Consider the following 6288-nt stretch of genomic DNA (forward strand, 5'->3'; position numbering starts at 1 on the left):
TTGCAATCTGGGCCGGTGCGAGCTTCACGCCAAAAATTCTCCTTTGTCTCGACGTCAGATATAGTGCACATCATTTGCACATTCAGTGATCCATCTACTCCAATGCGTGACAGTCGGATAAACTTGCAGAGTGCTAGCATGCCTTGCCCACTCAAATCTCCTTCCTGGCGGCAGCTTTGCGATCAGTTCCTTTATTAGCGTCGGGTTCCTCAAATGGATTTCTCCATTTGGTAGCGATTGCAAAAAAGCTGCCAGGTTAATCACGAGGCAAGAAAATGGCACGTTTTTTGCCAAGTGCTGTTCGTGAATAGCCTGCAGATCTCGCACGCTTTACAGCTGGCTTCGTATGCGTTGTTCAGGTCGTCTATACCTGAACCGTAGCTGATCCATCAATGCGCTTATGTGTTCGCGTGGATTAGCAATGACTTGGCAGTGTCAGCGCATGATGTTTCAGTGCCAGTGGCAGGCGCAGGTTGTTCTCCAGGTTTGTGCTGTGGTTTCCCTAAACGAGTCATCAATATCTTCTGGCTTGCCTCCAAACTCGGGCAGATCGGGCAGTTTAGAAATACTTGCTACTGCAGATCCAAGAACCATAGTCGATGGTGTCGGTGCAGAAGTGCCTCTTGTACTGTAATATGGTTCTTGACGGTCATGAAACAAGTTGGCGCTGAAACCGTCAGCCCACTCACACTTGCCAATGACGCGCATAAATTAGGCGGGAACATTTCACCCAAAAGCACTGGTCGGGCTTGCACTCATAAGCACCGTTTGATTAGCACTAGTAAATGGCGGCAGATTTCCACTCAAATGTGTCGACGCTGATCCGCCATTTTTGATCGCGCCTAAATCACACTTAACGGTACATTTCGACTCACCAACGGATCTTTTAACTGCAGTTGAGTCTGCGTCATTATGATTTGAGCTTCCAGATCGTCGATCTTCATAAAAAAAACTCGCAACCAAAGTGTCACTAAACTGTGCTTTGCTAGTACTATCTTAGTTTCGCGAATGCACTGAATCCATGTAAAGTGCTACCAATGGCAATTTGTACACTCGTGTCTCCAGCGTTGAGTGTGCTGTCGTTGCGATGAAGTAGCCACAGGTATCCCTGATTGTTTGCTGACTTTTCCTGACTTTTCTTACTTGCTAAAATAGAATAATGCTTCACCCGGCACTGAGTCTACTTAAATTACCAGCTCAAGTTGCCTTCCGCTTCGAGACTGCAAATCAACGCAAATAACCGATTTGCACAAATGTTGTATGCGAATACAAGAAAATGGTTATCGCCAATAGTATTAATAGATGCGTTAGAATCCGTAATTCGGGAGGATTTTATTTTGTGAAAAAATGCACTATAATACATGTTAAATCTATAGCTGCTTATAGCTTATTTCTTACCGTAGTGACTTCCTCTAATTTGCGATTGGCCATGGGTAAGTGCTTACCTCGCCGAGCACTACATGTGTACTTACTAAAGTGACCCTATAGTAAACGAACATCGAACCACCTAGTTAAGAAATGTATGCGTATTAAAGCATAAGTACAAAATAACGGCAAGCATCGCTTTTGCTTTTGTTATTTTGTGAAAAGTGCATACAAAAGATCTAAGACAAAACTTCGATTACGTTTTACATCGCTGTTTGCTTACGCGTTTTCGTGGCACCACTTACAAAAACAATTGTCCCGAAAGAACCGTTTGTTTTATTTTGTGCTATTCTTTTGCTTAAACTCAGCTGTGTTTGCTGGCTGACGAAATTTTTGCAAGCATTTGAGTTGAGAAGTGCAAAGCGGATCAAACGATCAATTATTAGGTGAGTGACTTAACAAATAATATATGTACATATGTAGCAGATAATAAAAGTACGACAAGCAGTTAGCATAATATATAGTGAACGTCATATAAGAAGTTAAGTTCTACAGTTCTACATACCTACATTTTCTACGAAAATGTGCCTAAAGAAGAGGAAGTGGAAATTATGACAGAAAATCTACGTTATGAAAATAATGACAGGGGAATGCAGCCCTAACAAATAAAAATAAGACAATTTCTTTGGTGTTATGATCGGTGAGTATTTTGAAAGATAATTATTTAATAATCATTATCCACTTCATTATCTATTAAATCTTTTTTAATCCTTTTTATTACCAGATTCAATAACTGAGGACCAGTTGCAGTTGCCTTACAGCTCCAAAAAAACAACGATATTTTAAAAACTCAAGTTGCCTTAAAGTAATAAAAGTATCCGACTTATTAAAATAAAGAAAAATTAAAATTAAATAAAAACTGTAATTGTAATTGTAAATCTTTTTTAATTTATAATGGCAGACCCTTCCATGGGGTCCGATGTAAGCACTTATTTTACCGGCCGTTCCATGGGGTCCCATGTAAGTACTTAGTTTGCCGGCCGTTCCATGGGGTCTAATGTAAGTACTTTCTTTAAACAAATAAATATAATTAAATATATTAAATACTACAAATTATTTAAAATAGCTATAAAAAAAATTAATTTTTGTGAAATAGCCAAAATAACAGGCTTCTGCTAAATTGAGTGACCAATCTGGCTATAAAATATCTAAGTTTATAACACGGGTAGGGATGCATCCTGCTTTTACATACATACTTTTTCTGCCGGCAAAAGTTAGAAAACCCCTCTACCCTATGATTAGAGAGATAAACGAACGTATACGAGGGTTGCTATTTATATTTCTGACCTTTTAATGAAAATGCGAATATTTATCACAAAAAATGGATTTATTGCTTTTCACAGTAGCAAGATTTATATACAGCACCTCCAAAACATGGTTTTTGAACGCTTTAACAGCATCTTCCGACATCAAAATCGTAGACCACGCCTTTTTAAAAAAAAAAAATTAGTTGACAAGCCAGGGCTGTACGGCGGGTGACCCATCTATTCCACGTTTTGACGAGTCAAAAAGGCGCGGGTTTGAGCTGATGTGTGAGAGTTCGCGTTGTCATGGTGTAGAATGATCCATCTTCTTGTTCGTTTTTCGAATTTCTACAAGGACTTCAGGCAAACAAATTGTGGTGTACCACTCAGAATTGACCGTCCTACATTGCTCAAGCGAAACAATCGCCACATAACCAGTTTTACCGAAGAAACATGCGACCATTTGCTTCGAAGTGCTTCTTCCACGAACAACTTTCGTTGGACTTGGCTCGTCTTCAAAGACCCACAAGGTGGATTGCTGTTTTTTTCGGGCTTATAAGCATAGATCCATGACCATCACATGTGACGATCTTATAAATGTCTTTTGATGCACCGCGAATGTATTTTTTCAAAATTTCTTTGAACCAATCCACACAAGTCTTTTTTTGAGCAATTGTCAAATTGCGCGGGATCCAGCGAGAACAAACCCGATCTTGCATTATCAGTACACGCACGGCTTTAATGTTTTCTTCGTCTTCGAACGAGCATCGTCCACCATAGAATCCATTAAACCAGTTTTTCACGGAGCTATAGGATGGCGCTTCATCGCCTTACGAAGATTTAAGTTCATCGATGCCCTCTTGTCGTAATAATCCACGTCGAAAGTTGTAAAAAATTATTGCTCGAAAGTGTTCACGAGTTAATTTCGATTTTTCTGCCTAGGTAAGTTTTTGATTAATTATTTATCGATATCAAACATGGTCACACATGAAAATGGTGTATGAAGCTCTCATGATACAATAATACAAGGTAGTCTCGTCGTGTGCTTTTTTCGATCGGTTTCTGTCCACTATCGTCAGTGCGCTCGTGCTTGTTGAAGCGAAAGGTTGTGCGCGGACGATTTTTTCCCTAAATGTTAACCCTTGTGCAACACAAAAATGTCAGATTGCAATTATATTATATATATATGAACTTTATGATAGAATTAAGAACCTGAACAAAAAAATTAGTAATCAAAAATAAAAACAACGATTACTGTCAACTTCTAAACTGTAAATAATTAAATTATAAAAACATTTCAACTCTTTTTTATATAGTGGAACAATTAAACCCTATGCGCCATTGAAGGGTTAATCACAAAGCTCTACTGTCGATTCTTTCGCACTCACTAGGCGCAGTCGTTTCACTCGCACTTATGCATGTGATAGATAGTGGACAGCTTTTCCGACGAGACTACCTTGTGTTATTGTATCATGGAAGCTCTTATCGATAAAAGTTCAAACTTTTTTTTAATTAATCCTAATATGGCTACAACCACGGTTGCCAGATTTGGCACTTTTGAGTCAAAACTGGCTCTATTTTTCTCGTTGGTTCTTTGGCTCATTTTTATTGAATTTGGATCTTTTTTGCTAATAGCTATACAAATTATTTTAAATTTGAAAAAACGAATTCATTTTTTATTAATGCATTTTTTCTGTAATTCGAAAATTTTTTTGAGTTTATTTTATTATTTAAAATTACAAAATTGTAAGTCATCAAAAATCAATGCGCGATTAGTTCTTACTTCTGTCAGTAAACTTTAAAGGGAATGAAAAAATTAAAATCGCATTAAAAAAAAAACAAAATATGCATATATTCTCGATCGGGAGTTGAACCCGGACCCACAACACGTTGGGCTTGCAAACCACCAGCACAGCCAACGCGGTTCTTGTGCAAGTGCCATTTAACTGCAAACATCTAGAATGCCAGCAATTGTTGTTGTCCTCTTCTTCGAGACTTTCGTCGCGGCAAAACAAAATTGACATGCGCTAGCTGCTCGTTTGCGACGCAACCGCACGTTGCAAAACTTCACATGCATACACATACTGATATAGGCGAGCATGTAGATACATACACGCATACATAGAAACGAAAGCAAAGCGCAACGAAATACGCCCGTGCTCATCGCTCCGCATTTGATCTGCAACTGAACTAAACGCTGCGCGCTGCTTTAGAACCAGTGTTGCCATTTTAGCTAATTTATTGCTAGATCTAGCTATTTTGAAACTGCAAAAGCTATAAGATTTTGTGAAATGCTATTAGCTAGAAATCTAGCATTTTTTTCAAAGCTTCGGCTTTTGGCACTTTTTAAAAATTTCCGATAGCTCTTTTACCGATAGAATGTATTTTGAGATTTACTCATAAAATTTGCATTATAGTTCGATTCTGTTTATAGTTCATGTGCGAACTTAGTTCGTTCACTCATTAGCTAAATACAAATTGTGAAACTGTGAAGCAGTGCTCCCTGTTTAGCAATTTAGTTGCTTTAGTTAATTTGCAACTTTTAAACTTAAAAATGCTATTAGCTACAAATTTAGCAACTTTTTATTTCTCTTTTGGCAATTTTAGCTATTTTACTTAAATCCTGTTTATTATGTATTCCTTTTGTCATTCACTGCAAAAATTGCAATTAACAGTTTGCAATGAAATCGGGGCTTGTATTTAACCAAGTGGTTCGATTATATGAGCTACTTGAGTTCACTGACTTAACTGCATTTCAATTGTAATATTTGCCCCCTAAGTGTTAACAAAATCATAAAAATACGAAATCCTGTTTTTTTATTTTTAATTTCAAGATTTTATTCTTAAATGAATTAAAAATGTACAAACTTGATAAATAATGTCATTTAAAATATTTAGCAATTTTGTTGTCTATTTTTTGTATAATTTTAGAAATTTTTAGCAATTTTTTTTCTGAAATCCAGCAATTTTTGCTCCAGAGATTCTGGAATCTTCGAATTTTCGAAAAAGCCGAAGAGGCTCGTTGTTCAAATCGCAGCGCACGGCCCGACTGGGGTTGCAATAATACTGTTTTTAATGATACAAAAATTTGTATGGGCTGAAGCATCTATGTATTGTATGGTTAGTGGTGGTACTTAATCGATATAACAAATATACCGTTTGGTATATTTTTAGTTTATTTGTATTTCTGGTATATTTTGAATAAATACCGCAATATTTTCTTCAAAATTGGTAGTGGGTATCTCACAGTCGAGCACACTCTGTAACTTTCTTACTTGTTTTTAATCTTTTTTTGTCTTATTAAAAATTTTTGAAGTGGCAACCGTGGCTACAAGTGGCCTAGGCCAGAAACTTAAATAGCAACCCTCGGATAAATGGTTATTAACGCTGATCAAAATGATTCATATTTTTTGTCGGAGGAGTGTCCTTACCTTACACAGTGAAAATGATTGTGCTTCCCAGGCTGACTTTTTACCAATTACGCATTGCAGTAATGCTTTTTGACGGGAACAGCCAATGACCAGAATTGTTTGCCTACGATATTCGAATGGCAAGCTTTAAACGTAATCGAGAATTTGTGAAGCTTTGGGTAGTACCATTTGAAAAAGAAGTTTAAAAT

The sequence above is a fragment of the Drosophila albomicans genome, chromosome 2R (assembly GCF_009650485.2).
Source record: "Drosophila albomicans strain 15112-1751.03 chromosome 2R, ASM965048v2, whole genome shotgun sequence".
NCBI classification, from domain to species: Eukaryota; Metazoa; Arthropoda; class Insecta; order Diptera; family Drosophilidae; genus Drosophila; species Drosophila albomicans.